Below are 19,183 nucleotides of genomic sequence, written 5' to 3'. Positions count from 1 at the left end.
ATCACATAAGTTCACATTTTTTAATAACAGATTAAAAAACAGGGTTACTATAGACATCATCATCATCAAAAGCATTATGGTAGTAGATTTATTCAAAAGGAGGATATTCTCTGCATGCAAACGAGCCACTTTGAAGGCTAATGTTTTAATTTTTCAGTACCAGTCACTTTAGACATATTATAAAAATATTTCTCCATACAACTACAACATTTTTTCACTTTCATCTGCAGGGATTTCACTGCACTGAGTTACGATGTACTCTTCTAACTCTAATTTCATGACACACAGGCAAGACAGGAATCTATTAGTTTGTATTCAGGAGAAGCAGTAGCAGTTTTAACCACAAAACTGCAGACTCATATTTAAAGGTTTGCATGTCTACAAGCAAAAAATTTTAGGCTGAGTTTCAAAACATACATAGAAAAAGTTTGGGAAGTAGAACAAAGACACAGCTGTTTTTTAGGTGTGTTACCATGATGAGAAGTTAATTAAATGATAAGGTGATAAGGGAACTTTACCAAAATCACAATATTAGGCTACATAGTTACAAGTTGCCTTGACTGGAGGAAATAAAAGATTGGAAAAAATTGGATATAAGCATAGGACAGCCTACATGATTACAAGATGCGTGGTAGAAAAGAGTAAAGAATTTCACAAACTTTTTAACCTTAAAACTGGGCACATATACAGTATGTTGCATTGGCAGCACAGCTTTCTAATCTGTAATGGAGGTGCAGAAATCTACATATATAAAATGCTTAGGTCTGTCATGCAATTACTTGAAAACTGATTGAACTGATGATAGAACCTTGATCTTATTTTAAATGTTTATGACCTGATATGTTCTGAAAATTAGAAAAAAAATGTAGGCAGTGGCAACCTAGAAAAATGACCTGTGCTTGTTTGTTTATAACAGCAAAGTGCTCACAAAACTATGTGACCTGGTGTAAGGAAAGAACACAACATCTGCTGAGTGTCAAGCAAGTCAGAGTCATGTTATAAGAATAAGAGTAATGTCATCTGCTGAATACAGAAAGAATGCATGCTGACAATTGCACATAAAGTTCACTGTTCTTTATCTCTTGGATTTTGTGGTGTCATAAAACCCACTTCTATAAGAAAACAAAACACTGAATCACTTTGAGAAGCAATAAGTAATCCTGAATACAGAGCAACTGAGCAGCAGACCAACACAATGGCTCATTGGCATGCAAGACCATTTCCAGGATACAGAAAGCAAGAACGCCTCAGAAACAGAAATGCATGGTGACAATTGAAAACACTCGATTAGTCAAAACTTCCAACCATATGAAAAGTTACATCAATGTTTCTTTGATAATCACTACTTGGCAAAATTTATATCAGAGATGAGATCAACATCATGGTGTATTTTACATGTAGAAAACAAATGAATGTGTTGCCAAAATAGAAATGTTCTGCTTGCTCCAGATGAGACACCAGAAGTAATAAAATGCATACTTCTGGAGGAACTGAAAGAAGTAACTATTTTGAAAACTTGAGGAGTAATAATATTTACTTATCTCTTATTTGTTTTTTATTTGAATACTAGGGGGCTTGCCCCCTGCTCGCTTCGCTTGCCAATCCCACTTTGCCTTTCTGCCGCTTGCATATGGGGAAGCAGATGTATAAGTTAAACAGGTTGTTATTTTCATGGGAATTGTTACATATGCATAATAGAACTAACTATTTTACATTACAGCAAGTAATTAACAATATTAAAAATAGTAAAACTTAATAATTTGAAAGTAAATTATGTTTCATGTTGCATTAAAGATAGTTGTTATGTTATATGATTTTGTTCTGTTTGGCTTTGAAATTAACAAGCAAATACTTTTTAAACTTACACTTTTACTGTAAAACTTCAGTAAACCAATTTTTGAATTACATTTTAGTCAATATCTCATTGAATTTTGATTCTGTGTTTGGACTTACATCATGGTTTCCTCCCACAGTCCAAAGACATGCAGGTTAGGTGCATTGGTGATTCTAAATTGTCCCTAGTGTGTTCTTGGTGTGTGTGTGTGTGTATGCGTACTCTGCGGTGGGCTGTCGCCCTGCCTGTGGTTTGTTTCCTGCCTTGTGCCCTCTGTTGGCTGGGATTGGCTCCAGCAGCCTCCCCGTGTCCCTGTAGTTAGGATATAGCGGGTTGGATAATGGATGGATGGAAGTCTTCTTTATTTGGGATCTTAATGTGAGGAAAATGTAAAAATGTATAGGAGCTAAGAGACCAGGAACTGTGTCTGTCAAAAGCATTCACCGTTGAATATGGTTGAGAGAAGGGCATGACTTGAAAAACTCTCATGGCAAAGGTCTTGAAAATATCTCTTGGAAATAGTCTCATCTCAGGATTTTCTTTTATAATAGAGAGATTATTTTAGGATGATGGATCCATTTGTTTTACTATCATACATGCGGTTTCCGGCTGGTTCCAAATTAAATTGGCAGTGTGGGTGTGTATGTGAGTGAGCCCTGCAGAGGAATGGTGCCCTATTCAGGGCCAGATCCTGCTTTTTGCACAGTGCAGCTGATATCCATTCCCACTCTTCCACAACCTTGACTTACATTAAGTAGATCCAAGAATGTTGTGTCATGTTACTATATGCCTTTTGTCTAAGAGGTTTTTAAAACTGTTAGCCGTAGTGTGTAGGGTTTGTGTTGCAGTCAAAATGCAGCAGGAAGCAACTGTATGCTTCATGGCACATCTGCCAACAATACAGAAAGAGCACTGTAGCAGAATGTAAAGTGTGTTTCCGTTTTTCTTCAAAGGTATGAGCTGGGCAGTAGTCCAAGGACTGAGAGAAAGCCTTTTTTTTTAACAGCAACAATATTTAGTTGCCAGGACTCCATTTTCTCCACCACCAGCTGCCAATCTTCCTGAAAATTATGTAATAGTAAAAGAAATGTGTCTACACTGGTTTCCAGTTGTGTTTAGAGTCAACTTTACAAACCTAAACCCCCCATATAACATAAAAGTCATACATAAGTTTGGCAAATTTTATTAAAATTATTTACTCTTTGCATTCCTTATGACTGCAATATTATTATCAAATTAATAAAAAGGGTGGGAAAAAAAGAGGTTTTATGGACTTTAGTTACAGGCCCCCACAAACTTTACAATGAATTCTGTCTGATCCATTTAAATTCATGTTGAAGTCTCATTACTCTGGGACTGTGTGACAGAGCTGCTGATTTGGCTGTTCATATTATAAAAGCATGTGCCCATCATTGTCAGTTGTTTTTGACTCTATTCCACTGATTTTTCTTTTTCCGGACACAGAATGAGATATCACTTGGTTAAAAAATTTTAAAATCAGTGATGATAGAGAAAGCACCAGACTTTAACCTCTACTACTAAAAATGGGATTTGTTACGGCATGTGAAATTTCTAAATTTCTTAACGCTGGCCTAGGTAGTGGTTTGAGTTTTGCTAAAAAAAAGAGTTGAATAAACAATTAATACTATGAGAATTTAACTTTAAGAAGGAAATGAGGTCTCCACTGAGCTTTCTCATTTTTCTGGATAAAAAAGTAATAAGACCACAGAAACTAAGGAGAAGCAGTCATCTAAGTCTCTGACCATAAGGTTCTACAAATGCACACAATAGAAAAGATCATTAGGACCTCTCTGCTCTACATTAAAGACATCTTTATAACGCATTGCATCCAGAGAGTCTACAGCATTGTGAAGGGCCACTTCCACCACTCCCAGGGGCTCTTTTTCCAACTTCCATCTGGCAGAAGGTACTTTAGCCTCCAAAGCAGCTCTGCCAGGTTCTGCAACAGCTTCTGCCCACTGGCTGTCTGAACTCTGAGGTGCCCACTTGCCATCAGATCTACTTCTTGTAGTGAATTTATATACAGTACATTTCTTACATTTGTTATTTCTGTTATTTTTTACTATTAATTGTTGTTAATATTTGCTTATTTATTACTATTTCTCCTTTTTTTAAATAATTTTATAGTAATCATTCCATACAAATCAATCAATTTTTGCAAAAAATAGGATTGCTATTGAAAAACAAATCGACCCCCACCCCTGAGAGAGAGAGCATGGCCAATGGGATAAAACTTAAGGCTTGTAAACATACCTAAATTGATGAGTTTAACAGACCAATAGAGACGAATGGAGAAGAAAAAGAAATGAGGAGATAATTGCTTCCTCTGTGCTTTAAGAGCTGATTCTAAAATATTATTGATTAGATCCTGCCAGGTTTTGAAAAAATTATGTACAGATCCTCTAACTGAGTATTTGATTCTTTCCAGTTTCAAATAGTATAAAAGATTGGTTTCCCAATGACTTAAAAGAGGAGAGTTAGGATTCTTCCAGTTTAGCAAAATAAGTCTGCATGCCAGAAGTCTAGTGAATACAATCACAGTTTTTTTGTCCTTCTCCACTTTAAACCCATCTGGAAGAACATCAGACACAGCTGTTAATGGATTAGGAGGGACTGTGACACCAATGCTGTCTGAAAGACACATAAAAATTTAGATCCAAAATGATCTTAATTTGGTGCAGGCCCAAAACATGTGACCCAGTGAGGCTTGGACTTGATTGCAGTGTTCGCAGTTTGGATCTTGCCCCGGAAACATTTTGGACAGTTTTAGGCGAGACGGATGTGCTTGATATAAACTTTTGAGTTTTTCCCATTGTCCTCTTGGATCTTTGAAAGGGAGGGACTGTAAAATAATTTTATATATTGCAGAGATGGTGTCTAAGTCCTTAAAATTGAGCAATATTTTTTCCAGCATGGACGAGGGTGCAAGATGAGGAAAATCGGGCAGGTACTGTTTAACAAAGTTCCTAATTTGAAGATAGTGAAAGAAATGTGTTGCTGGAAAGCTACATTTGGAATGTAATTATTCATAGGATGCAAAGATGTTGTCTATATAAAGATCTCTAAACAATTTAATCCCAAATCTTTTCCAGATATTAAAAACTGCATATGTTTGCGAGGGTTGAAAGAGGTGGTTCTCTTGCAGAGGTGCAACAGATAAAAGCTTCTCCATCTTAAAATGCTTTCTACATTGGTTCCATATTCTGAATGAGTGAAGCACAATTGGGTTATTAGTATATTGCTGATAACTTGCATTTATTGGGGCACAAAGCAGGGAATATAAAGAAGTACTGCAAGATTTTATTTCTATTGCAGACCAGAGGCTTCATGTATAAACAGTGCATACGCACAGAAATGTTGCGTAAGAGCTTTTCCACATTCAAATCATGATGTATAAAACCTACACTTGGCGTAAAGTCATGCACTTTACCATGGTACCTCATACCTTGTCGTACACAAGTTCTCCTCTCGGTTTTGCAGACTGGCGGCACCCAGCGTCAAAGCAGTGCTACTGTTCCTGTGTGGTTTCTCTTTATTTTCCAGACGCATCTTTATAAATACGCTGAAACTAACCATATATTGTTTATTAGTGAAATGCATCTGATTGTAATTAACTTGTAACAATATAATGGTCCAGGGAATAGCCATAGTATTCCAAATACCATAACTGCTTTAGTGTTGTTACTCTCACTGCATCTTCTTCTTCTTCTTCTTCTTTCAGCTGCTCCCATTAGGAGTTGCCACAGCGGATCATCTTTTTCCATATTACTCTCGCTGCACCACTCCGAGCATTTAAATCACTGTATCTGAGTGTGAATCACAGCAGCAGCTGATCGGAAAAAGAATTATCGGTATACAGTATCAAGCACACACTACCTCAGCCACGGCAAAACGTTTCAAAGCCTTTCCTGTACGGACCTCGTGGTTCAGAAACAGTTTCATCCCAAGAACTATAAACACACTCAATCAATTGGTCCTTGTAGAACTGTTTGTACTTATAAGTACAATTACCTCACTGTAAACTTGCACTACAGTTATAATATTGCACAACCTGAGCCACTTTATAAAGCGCGTATTTACATATGATGACAATATCATTTTTAAGATGAAATGCAGCAAAATATGTTTATTGTATTATACAGATAAAACTTTAACTTCATTTAAATAATCTATATTCTTCACTGGGAATGGCGTGAAGGATAGAATAATTAAACATGTACTATGAAGATAGTTCAATGTTCCTTAAACGTTTTGAAGAATTGGCGCTCTAAGCTTACAGATGGCTTAACATCTATTACAGAGCTGATTTTGTGGCGATTGGTTACTTGGAGAAAGAAAAGCAAGGACTGCAGGGACGGCCACGCCAATATATATGGAATATAAAACAGAAAGAGAAAATAACGACATAGCTAAAAATGTAGCGGCAAATTTCAACAAAAGTTAAATGCTTGTGTCATGAGCACGAGGCGGCTATGCAGTGTCCGCAATGGACGTGGCCATCCACCGTGCATAAGATACCATATTGACATTGGTGGGCGAAGGAGCCACAGATTCTTTCTCTGCCCAGGGCCACCACAATCCTAGAGCTGCCCATGAGTACTGCTGCAATAAATAATTTCATCGAAGGTCACGCACAATCACTGCGCCGTGAAACCCATGTTTAATAACACGCTTTCATTCCTATCATCATGAAAATGATATCACGTATATATCTCAGTATTTTAGTTATTCGGAGAGCTGTAACATCATGAATGTAATGGATTCTGTGTCCAGTCGGAGGAAGAGAGCCGGTTGAAGAAGCAAGTAGTGATTCACACACATAGACCACACAGAATATCACATACAAAGCAAAGCATTTGTGATTTGAGAAACTGCTATATTAAACGATTTTAAGATGACATTTATGATGTTCTACATTAATGACAAAATAAACTGCATGATTAAAGTGGAAATTTCGAGATTGAAGTTGACATTTCATGCTTTTTTCCCCACTGTGTGCCTTTTCTTTCTCTGTACCCTAATAAGCTTTCATATGACACTCAGACGGTGGGCTACAACTCGCCTTTTTACGGCAACTTTGATATCTGAGCTTTCAAGTTTCTCCAACACGCTATGTCACTCGATCAACTTCCTTTTATTGATTATACCACGGTTTAATTAAACAAATTGGTATTTGCTGAAATTCTTATATTTTCCCCCGTGCTCTTCCCATTGTCTTTTCACAGAAGGCTGAGCTTAAGGGCGATTTATATTGATTTGCATATTCAAAGAGGCGTAATTCTGGGAGGAGTTGGGGCCGCACATAAGATGCGTGCACGAGTGTTACTTTTCACGCTGACCGAGATTTATGTAGCGGAAGAACATGGAAGTTGGAGTACGCACAGATTCCTGCATCTGGATATATCTGTGCGTAAGTACATTTCGGCTTTTGTGCTTACGTCATGTTATAGTGCGAATTCTATGCACGTTATGCATGAGGCCCCAGGCCTGTGTATGTTCATCTATTTGTGTCCAGGTTTTTGTAGCTTGTATGTTTTCTGCCCAGTAATAAAACTGAAAGTTGGGTAGAGCCATGCCACCTTCTGCCTTAGGTCTTTGTAGGGTTGCTCTTTGGATACGTGGATGTTTTGAGTTCCAAATAAATGAGGTTATTGTTGAATCTAATTGCTTAAAAAATTATTTATTGATGTATATTGGAATGTTTTAAAATAAAAAAGAAGCTTACGAAGAGTACAGTATTCATCATAACAATTTTAATTCTTCCGCCTAGAGTGAGATGAAGGGTTGACCATCTATGCAAGTCTTGCTTAATTTTTTCCATACAGACGGTGAAATTTTGTTGATAAAGAGCTTTGTGTTCAGTTGGGATGTTAACCCCTAGGTATTTAAAATGATCTGCAATGATAAAAGGTTGAGTGTCTAATCCAATATTATATGCTTGAGAATTCACTGGAAAAAGTACACTTTTTTTTTGTTCTTTATTTTGCTTTATACAATTTCTTATATTAGGAATTTGTTAGTTGAGAAGCCTGTGTTTTTTTTTTAATTATATTCCCATTGTCAGGTCGATCTCATTGATTTTCAATCCTAACCTGACAGGGAATACACATTTATAATGGTGTACCAAGATCATCTCACTAAGTTCGTGATTCTCAAGGCTCTGACTCAAAGAGAGCGGATGAAGTAGCCTACAACATAGTGGACATATTCTCATTGCTTGGGGCACCATCCATTCTACAGTCTGACAACGGTAGGGAATTTGCGAATAACGTGCTGAGCAGCTTGAAAGGAGTATTGACAAACTCTGAAAATCGTCCATGGCAAGCCTTGCCACTCACAAAGCCAAAGCAGTGTCAAAAGAGCCAATCAAGATATTGAAAATATGCTGTATACTTGGATGGAGGATGAAAAAACTGACTGCTGGAGTGAGAGACTTTGTTTCGTTCAACTTATAAACAATAGGGCTTATCATACTGGAATCAAAAGAACACCATATGCAGGTCACTTTGGTTGCAAAGCTAAAGTGGGTCTCACAACGTCTTCTCTGTTCCAAGATGTTTTACAAGACATACAGACTGAGGCGCAGCTGGAAAAAATGATAGAAAGCGTTCAAACCATACAAGAAGACAAACCCAATCACCCTATGCAAGAAAATGAGCCTATTGCACAAAACATGAATGAGATTGTACTCGATGATGGAAGAAACCAATATGGTGATGAAGACATGTATACTGAAGAGGCTTCCATTCCTGCTACATGTTGTGTGTTTAAAGGAAACCAGTGATGCACATGCATACAGAAAGTGTCATTGAAAAATTCATAGATTTTGTGGCCATGCCAGTAAAGATTATGGAGATGACGAAATGGATATTTTGTGCACTCTTTGCTTCAAAACTGAGAATGCTGTCGAAGGTAAAATTGATTCTAAATTCGGTCTGTTGAAAAAGAATGAGTCTCAACAAACTGGAAAGGTTAGGGGCAGCCACCCGTATATTGTCCCTAGTTGCAAAAGGTTTAAGGAAAACACAAGGATGTTCTCTGGTTGAGTTCCCAAAATGAACTGAACTGATCTGTCAAGATGAAGGTTTTATATGTTGAAAACTGGAAGCGATGTCATTAGACCGGAGCAGGAAGTGACGTCAGTCTGGGTGCTGGTATAGGAAGTGACGTCCGTCTGGGTGCCGAAACAGGAAGTAAACTCCGTCTGGGCGGTGGAACAGGAAGTAACGTTCGTCTGGGCACCGGAACAGGCAATGGCATTAAACCAGGCAGGTTTTCCTGTATTTGGTCTGCAGTGATAACAGAAAAGGGTTTAGAGCACCCCGCCACACACTGGCCTGGCGGATGATTACTTTCACTTGGTCCACTCAGCTCGCTCCTAGTCTAACGTGTGTGATACAGCCCCCCTCCGCCCAGACCCATCGGGTCGGGCGTACCTGTCTGTGAGGTCGTGGCACCGGGAAAGGGCATCAGCATTGGCCTGCAGGAGACCTCGATGATAAACGACCGAAAACTTGTAAGGCTGTAGGTCTAAAAACCACCTTGTGACTCATGGATTTGAATCCCTGTGTAAGGCCATCCACTGTAAAGGTGCATGGTCAGTCACCAGGGTGAACTCATGTCCCGAGAAATAATACCTCAGCTGAGTAATTGCCCATTTAATCGCCAAAGCCTCCCTCTCCACTGCCACATACCTGGTCTCACGATCCAACAGTTTCCGACTCAGGTACATAACGAGGTGTTCTACTCCGTCGATGCTTTGGCTCAGCACGGCACCAGGACGAATGTCTGAAGCGTCCATCTGGAGAATGAAAGGCAAAGAAAAATCAGGTGCTTTCAGAATCAGAGCTGACGTAAGGGCCTGTTTAAGGTCACTGAATGCAGCTTCTTTAGCATCATCCCAAACCACGTGGTTATGTCTCCCCTTCTTTGTCAGGTTTGTCAAGGGTGTTGCTCTCTCGGAAAACCGGGGTACAAACCAGTGATAGTAACCCACTTGGTTATTGAACGGGGCCAATTCACTATGGCATCTATTTTGGAGCATTGTGGTTTGACCATACTCCGGCCCAGTAGATAACCTAAATATCTGGCTTCAACCAATCCAAAATAGCATTTCTTTGGATTAATACGAAGACCGGCATTCGCTAGTGTCAATAGTACAGCCTTAACCTGCTGTATGTGTTCCTTCCAGGTGCTGGAATAGACGAAAATGTCATCCAAGTAGGCAGCACTATACGAATTATGGGGTTGGAGCACTTTGTCCACCAGACTGTGGAAGTCAGCGGGAGCCCCATGTAATCCAAATGGAAGTACACTATACTACCAATGTCCGTTAGGGGTGCTAAATGCAGTCTTTTCCTTTGCGGAGTCTGTTAAGGGAACCTGCCAGTACCCATTCGTAATATCAAGAGTAGTCAAAAATTTAGCATATTCTAGCCGCTCGAGGAGGTCACGGCATAGGATTGGCATCGAATTGGGAGAATTGATTAAACTGACGGAAATCATTGCAAAACCTCCAACTTCCGTCTGGCTTTTTGTCCGATACGATGGGACTGGGCCAGGGACTATAACTCTCAGCAAATTGACATGATAAGTCCACTCTCTAGGATGACGATTAGGTTGGATAACTAAATAACCAGACCCTTCCTCTCCTTAACTTCATATGGGCCTTGCCAATGTGCCAGTAATTTGGAATGTGAGGTAGGAACTAATACTATGACTATATCCCCCGGGCGAAACTCCCGCAGAGACGTTCCACAGTTATAACAATGAGCCTGGGCTGTTTGCACCTTCTCCATGTAAGACTTTAGGATAGGTCTAATTTTTGCAAATCTATCATGTAATTGCGTGATATATTCAAGTATATTTATAGAAGGAAGGGCCTCCTCTTCCCAGCCTTCTTTTAATATATCCAATATACCCCGGGGTTGTCGTCCATACAATAATTCAAAAGGCGAGAACCACGTGGAGGCTTCTGGGACTTCCTGATATGCAGAAAGGATAAGGGGGAGGAGCTGATCCCAGTTCCTTCTGTCCTCATTGACTACCTTGCATAGCATCTGTTTGAGGATGATATACAGAGGTCTTTAAATGTTTTATTTTCAGTAACAGCTGTCTCCCTGAACGTCTCCGAGGTAAAAGGCGTCCCTTGATCCATCAGACCATCTATTAAGACCACTGCATTTTTTGCAAATTTAAGGGAGTCCTCGTTCCATTGCTTCCTTTTAAATGAAGCCGGGGTCTGCCAAAACTGAAACTGCAGATGACTGAGGGGATCAGACTCGACCTCAAGGGGCGTGGTTTCAGTCCGAGCCGGCGCAACGCTTGGTGATCACCCATTGCTCTGCAATGGCCTGGCTGTCTTCACATCATTCTCTAAGGCTGTGTACATGGCGTGGAGACAGCTGAGGATGCGGAGTCTGCATCCATAGCAAGACCTAGTGTTTTTGTAGGGATAGTGAGTGTTATGCCACAGTTTTTGTCTGACCAATCTCTAGATAAATAGATAGATAGATCTACCCAGTATTATGGGGAATGGAGGACTGTCGTGTACCACCACCGTCATTTTCTTCACAATGCTGTCTTGGCAGATGTAACAGCGGCGGACTCGTACAATCGGACAACCCCGTGAATACAGGTTGGACAGGGCTTTACCTGTAACCATTGTCACAGCATCACTAAATGGCGAGCAACAATGGTAATTTTACTGCCAGAGTCAAATAAAGACACTACCTTATGGCCATTGACTAGCGCTTCTCCAGTATGTGAAAAGGCCAGAGGATAGCAGGAGCACTCTGTGATAGCATCTCTCCGCAGACCCTCCTGTCACCTTGCAAAGCCTTCCGTCGTGTATCTGAGTTCCCCAAAGCATGCTCCGCAATGTAAGAGTAGGACTCTGAATCAGGGACACAACACATTCTAGGTTCACAAGGATCCCATTCTGGTTCAACCAAGTAGGTTTCCTCCTGCAAGGTGCTAAGGATCCCCAGCAGGGAGTCCATGTTAGTGTATGCATGTCCCAAGGTCAGCTGTGCGAGCTTAATCGGAAAGTCATTTATTAATATGGCACAGGCCACTTTTTGTACAATTTTTCAGGCGTTTTCATTATATGGCCGTGGCCAACACCCAACTTACTGCCACAGTGCCATGGCCTGCTTTTGGAGGGATTCCTCTGGGTTATATTCCCATTTCATTATATCCCTCACCTGCTGACCAGCGGCACACCCACCTTTCTCAAAGGATTTTTCCTTTGTGGGCATCTTTGGGTCGGTGCCCATCCTCAGGAGCCCATAAAAGGTCTCCACTGTGTTCCTTTCAGAACCTGGCCATCGTCTGTAGGTCCTCTGCCTATGGGCCCAGGTTCACTTTAGGGAGAACTGGGTCAGAACATGCTCCAGATCCCCCCAATACACACCGTCAGACCCCAGCTCGGCAACACAAGCATGGTACTCATCCTACCTGATAGGCCTTCAGTAGTTTAGGATGATGGTGTGTTAAGACGTTTTTTTGGTTTGGCTACCAATTCCACAAGGAGGCCATCGTGCCGGCTATGAGTACTGTAAAAGAATGAGCCTCAACAAACTTGAAAAGGTTTGGGGCAGGCACCCGTATATTGTCCCTGGCTGTAAAAGGTTTATGGGAAACACAAGGATGTTCTCTGGTTGAGTTCTCAAAATGAACTGAACTGATCTGTCAAGATGGAGGTTTTATATGTGTATGTTGCACCACGGCTCTGGGTGATGTTATTTCGGACCACTGTGTGCTGCAATGCTGTGTATGGATATTGTAATAATAACGACACTTGATCTGAACCTGGAGCTTAGTAATATTTTTCTGCAATATAGCAGCTACACCATTTTTTAGGACTTGAAAACTTTGTTTTAGTTGAAAGTCAAAAGAAGTGATTAAAGAAAGAGGAGCTACATTTTTCTGCAATTTTTGTTTTAATATGCCGATTGTATCCTATTGTTTTACATCTGCTGTTTTTAATGAATTAAAGCTACTGCGTAAATGAAGTACAAAAAACTGTAATTACATTTCATGGTTATTCTTTACATTTTGATTTTGAATGACATCAATTTGCTCTCTATTAAAGCTGACTTTCTACCATAAAAGTTAAACATTAAAGAGGTTGAGGGAATAAAAATACTAAGAGTCTAAAGGAACTTAAATTCTTTATTTTAAAGCAGAGAAAGCTATGTGGGGGAACATATCTATGTTTTCAAAAGGCTTAGAAAAGTTCTTTCAGCAGAATGCTTCCAGTAAAATCCAAATTTAAAGATGTGCTTAGAAATTAAAGGAACATGAATTGAAGATTTAATCAATAAAGCACTTCATCACGCAAAGATGGTTGCAAATCTGGAACAAACTCCAATATTAAAGTAAAAAAGCTAAAGTGAAACCCTTGACAAGTTTTTAAAAATACCTGGATGAGATATTGGGACATCTTAGCCATTAAGTAACCAACAAAGCTCAATGGACTGAATGGATCTCCTTTTAAAAAAAAAAAAAATGTTCTTTAAAGTGAAAGAATGTATGTATATATTTTTTCTTTTTATGTTTAATTTATCATTTTAATTTTAATTTCACCAAATTTGTTACATATATTGTAAACATTTACCATTAACTGTTTAGATAATCTGTGTGAAAATTATAGAATGTTCTACTTAAAATATAAAAGCAATAACCACTATGAAAGTAACAACACACATACACGACAACTCAGAGAAAACTGAACGAGGCATTTTTATTTCAACAAACAAGATAATAACTCTAAGTATTGGCTAAACGTTAATGTTGTTAAGGCCACAGGAAATGTCTGTGAAACTACATCATGACCACTGAGATCTCACACACCTTCATCCTCCGACCTTCTTAGAAGAAGTCCATTATTACCCTACACTGGTTCCTATTTATCTTCATCTTTGCTCCAAATTTTCCCACTTTCCTTAATTTTTCCAAAGGTTCTCCAAAGAGCGCTTGCCTTGCTTGCAACTATCAATCTTATCCCTGGACCTGTCTGCCCCTCTCTGCAGCCAATCGGCTGCTACAATACTATCTTATTAACACTGGTAAAAGGTAAATACACCTTTTAGTAAGGAAACTGCTAAAAGACACCTGTGTATTGTAATAAGAATGTAAGTTTAATGTCACTGTGCTTTGTACAAGAAATTATTTTATAAATCCATTCACATGTACAGGCTAGGCCAAAAGAGCTCTCAGCATTTAGAAGTGCTTAGCCAAGCATAGGACAAGATGGATGGAGACAGCTTGAGGAATGTGTAGTCAGCCTAAAGACAGGTGTATGCTATTTTGTCCTCTGTTGGAAGTGAGCACGGGATCTTCTTTCCTTGTTTGGAAATGGACTATTTGCTGATGTAAGGGCCTGCACATGGAGAAGACAGTATAAAAAGACTTGGACAGCAGCCAAACACTGCGAAGCCAACGGACAGACGGATGGGTGATATTGTCATCTGTCCTGAAAAGCCTTCCAGCACAGCGACAAAAAAATGGCAGACTGTATCGATCAAGATCCCACCTTGGTATTGTCTTGCTATTATGGCTTCCCGTCGGTAATGCTGCATAAATCGTCAGTAAAGAATGCTGTTATTTTCTCTTATGTGATTTTTACCGCTGTATCACTATGGGAGGGATATCGCCTTTTAATATCTCTATATCTCTTTCGGTTACTTAAAACGCCGCAATTATAAAAGTACTGATTCCAATTAGGGAGCTATATTGCACAGTACAAAGGAAACATGCACTCCAGCATGTGCCTTAAAATATAGTTGCTCAGGAGTATTGCTAAGGGAACCATGTGGCGTTGGCTTTGCTGTGAGTATAGATAAATCAAGTAAATGTTAGGGAAGTTAGCAGAACTCTGCAAAATGCACTGCAGTAAATAGGGAATGAGCAACAAAGACGCATATGGAAGGATAACCACAAAGAAAGTACAACAAATGGCCATAAACTAGCAATGAGTAAAAAAAATATATATATATATATATATATATATATATATATATATATATATATAGTAGTTAGTAGTTGATATATATATATAGTCACACACGTGCTCATGGGAGGCAGCTAAAGGGCTCGAGTGATGGCAGTTCTGAGGCATGCCGGGATGTGGCAGAGTACACTGACTCTTTTTCTCTCTTTCCTGTAGACCATTCCCGGGAGATTCCATCTGGCTCTCTTGACGTCACTTCTGGGACTGAGCCAATGGAAGGAGACCTTACCGGCCCCTGTGATGTCACGTCCAGGCTCGAACCAATGGCTAAAGAACGTGGGCCTGATCCTTATGACCTCACTTCCTGTCTTCCCCTTTAAAAGCCTGTCCCTTTTACCTAAGTCTTCAGTCTTGTTTTGGACTCATTTGTACGCACATCAGTGCTGTTTATTTTGATAAAAACGACTTTGCAGCCAGGATACCAGAATATACAGGTAGCTGCCCCAAACCTTTATCAGAGTATGTCTCGTTATTGTGACTATATATATATATACATATTATGGGGTGCTAAACAGGCAAATATAATGATTTTCGGAATATATAAAGTCAGTGTTCTGAATATATAACACCAAAGCCTGATTATATAAAGTCAGCGTCGGAATATATAAAGTCATTCCTGAATATATAAAGTCAAAACTTGAATATATAAAGTCATTCCTGAATATATAAAGTCAAAACTTGAATATATATATATATATAGTATGAGACTGGTTTGTTTCATTGAGTAAACAACACAAAAACAAACATTCAGAATGAACCACAATGGACTTTGTCTTTCAACAACAATGTTAAAATAAACATTAACAAAATGGACAGAAAAGAGAGCTATTAGAATATGCTGAATTGAATAATTAATAATACCCCACAACATCTTTGACTTCCAAAGTTGATGTCACATTACATAACCTCTAGTTGTTGGGTATCTCAGATTTGCATATCTCATCTCTTGACCATGCCATGTAAAGCAAAAGAAAATTGCTGAGCATGTCACATGTAGCAATCATGTGCCAACCTTCCAATACAGTCATGCTTACCCCGTTTTGTGACCACCAATTGCATGCTGAATGATGAAGCCAGTGCTGTATGAAGAGTTTACAGGTATGGCGAATTCAGCCACAATCTTGGCCATTTTTTTTATTTCTTCTGTTCTGTCGTGGTATGTTAAACATGACACATCAGACAGACAGGCTTCTGTTCTGTTTGTGAGGTCCAAAGCCTCCATGTTCTTTATTTCTTGTCAGCTCTCAATGCTCATAAGTCTGTCCCTACAACTAAATACAAAGTCAAACAGGTCTGATTTTCTTGGAGCAAGCTGTGTATTAGTTGGAGTGAGTCGCGGGGCATGTTACATTACCTGTCTTGCTTTACAGGAGTACTCCCAACTGCCACCATCTTGATAAGATTATGCTGATGAAGCTACGACAGAAAATTGCTGGGAAAGTCACACAATGTGATATTGCCTTAATGGAAGTATGTGTGCAAGCTTTATATGTTCGGCCTGCTGCTGTATGAAAAGGGGGTAGAGCTTCTTATTTGTTTTTTGTACCACGAATCCCTGCCTTAGAATCAATCTTAAAACCAGGCCAAGTCAAGGACTAGTCATCCTGCTTAAGAGACCTCCTCATTCTTGTCTGATGCAGGGAGTGATGACACATCTGTAATCGCTCAAATGGCCAGGCTCATTTTGTAACTGTGCATTATGTGTATTAAAGACATTAAATTCTGGACTTATTGAGATGTGAACATTTGTCATTTATGATGTTTATACATTAGTGAAGGAAACGTCAATTAAAAAACATTACTGCAGTGTACAAATGACCCGCTGTGCTCTTCCCAATTAACCCAAGGGGTTGAGTAGCCTGGATTGAAAACTCTGTCAGAAAAGATATTCATTAACTAAGCCAATAAAAGAGGACACATACATAATCAATCTTGAATGTCTTTAGCAATTCAGGGGGTGAAAATGAATCACACAAACTGCTTCATGCATTTACATTTACCAATGATATTCAGCAAATTGTCACAAAACAATAAAGATTATTGCAAGCCATTGCATATTTCTTAATATCTTACTTTAATTATTATTTAAAAACAATTTGGACACATTTGATGTAACTGATTAACTAGAATTGTATAATTAAAATTTAATGATTGCTTATTTTAATGTTCTGATTTTGTATACCGCTAGAAATATTAGGTAAAACTGCCAACTTAAAGTACAGGAACTTCCCACTCATCTCAAAAAGTTAACTTAGCCATTTAATTGACTGCATGCCTGATCCTTGTAGGTGGCCATCCTCCTACATGATGCTGAAATATAATTTTGTAAAACTCTAAGTAATCCTGTACTATAGTGGTGAAATATTACAGTATACATACAATCATGTATAAATGAATGTGTCATTTTAGTAAATATGCCAACTAGAGAAAAAGTCAGTCCTGCTAAAATAATATACAGTTATTGTATAATAATATAGCTTGTATATTTATATATATATATATATATATATATATATATATATATATATATATATACTCAGCAAAAAAAGAAACGTCCCTTTTTCAGGACTGTGTATTTCAACAATAATGTTTTAGAAATCCAAATAACTTTACAAATCTTCATTGTAAAGGGTTTAAACAATGTTTTCCATGCATGTTCAATTAACCATAATCAATTAATTAACATGTACCTGTGGAATGGTCGTTAAGACCTTAACAGCTTACAGAAAGTAGGCATTTAAGGTCACAGTTCTAAAAACACAGGACACTAAAGAGACTTGTCTACCGACTGTGAAAAACACCCAAAGAAAGATGCCCAGGGTCCCTGCTCATCTGCGTGAACGTGCATTAGGCATTCTGCAGGGAGGCATGAGGACTGCTGATGTGGCTAGGGCAATAAATGGCCATGTCCGCACTGTGAGACGCCTAAGACAGCGCTACAGGGAAACAGGAAGGACAGCTGATCATCCTCGCAGTGGAAGACCATGTGTAACAACACCTGCACAGGATCGGTACATCCGAATATCACACCTGCGTGACAGGTACAGGATGGCCACAACAACTGCCCGAGTCTCACCAGGAACACACAATCCCTCCATCAGTGCTCAGACTGTCCGCAATAGGCTGAGAGAGGCTGGACTGAGGGCTTGTAGGCCTGTTGTAAGGCAGGTCCTTACCAGACATCACCAGCAACAACGCCGCCTATGGGCACAAACCCACCTTCGCTGGACCAGACAGGACTGGCAAAAAGTGCTCTTCACTGATGAGTCATGGTTTTGTCTCACCAGGGGTGATGGACGGATTCGTGTTTCGAAGGAATTGATCACGTCTGGGACTTGTTGGATCGCAGGGTGAGGGCTTGGGCCATTCCCCCCAGAAATGTCCAGGAACTTGCAAGTGCCTTGGTGGAAGAGTGGGGTAACATCTCACAGCAAGAACTGACAAATCTGGTCCAGTCCATGAGGAGGAGATGCACTGCAGTACTTCATGCAGCTGGTGGCCACACCAGATACTGACTGGTACTTTTGATTTTGAGCCTCTCTTCATTCAGGGACACATTGTGAAACATTTTTAGTTTATGTCTTATGGTGTTGACTCTTTTAGTGTTCATACAAATATTTACACATTAAGTTTACTGAAAGTAAAAACAGTTGAAAGTCAGAGGACGTTTCTTTTTTTGCTGAGTATATGTATATAAATATATAGTTACATATGTGCCAGTAGGAGTCAACTAAAAGGCCTGAATAATGGCAATTCCACGTCCGACCTGGGGGCGGTGAGGTGCACTAACTGTCTTTCTCGATCCCTTGCAGACCACTCTCAGGAAATCCCATAAAGGTTCTGGCGCCTTAGATGACTTCACTTCCGTTTCCAGCACCATTGATGATGTTACTTCCGGTTCCTGGCTTTGATGACGTCACTTCCACTTCCGGCCCTGATGACATCACTTCCTACACTAGCCTTTAAAACAGCCATCTTGATTATTTAGTTCAGTTCTGTTTTGGACTCAGTCTTGTGAAGAATGCTTTATCTTTAAAAATACCTTTTTGCAGCCAAGGCACATTATATGGATGGCTTCCCCAAACCTTTATGATGTCTTATTGTTGTTCTTGTGACATATATAAGGGCAGCACGGTGGTGCAGTGGGTAGTGCTGCTGACTCACAATTAGGAGACCCAGGTTCACTTCCCAGGTCCTCCCTGCGTGGAATTTGCATATTCTCCCCGTGTTTGCGTGGGTTAACTCCGGGAACTCTAGTTTCCTCCCACAGTCCAAAAACATGCAGGTTAAGTGCATTGGCATTTCTAAATTGT

The sequence above is a fragment of the Polypterus senegalus genome, chromosome 9 (genome assembly GCF_016835505.1).
Source record: "Polypterus senegalus isolate Bchr_013 chromosome 9, ASM1683550v1, whole genome shotgun sequence".
In the NCBI taxonomy this organism is placed as follows: domain Eukaryota; kingdom Metazoa; phylum Chordata; class Cladistia; order Polypteriformes; family Polypteridae; genus Polypterus; species Polypterus senegalus.
The sequence above is the reverse complement of the archived record's forward strand: the minus strand, read 5'-3'. Positions refer to the sequence as shown.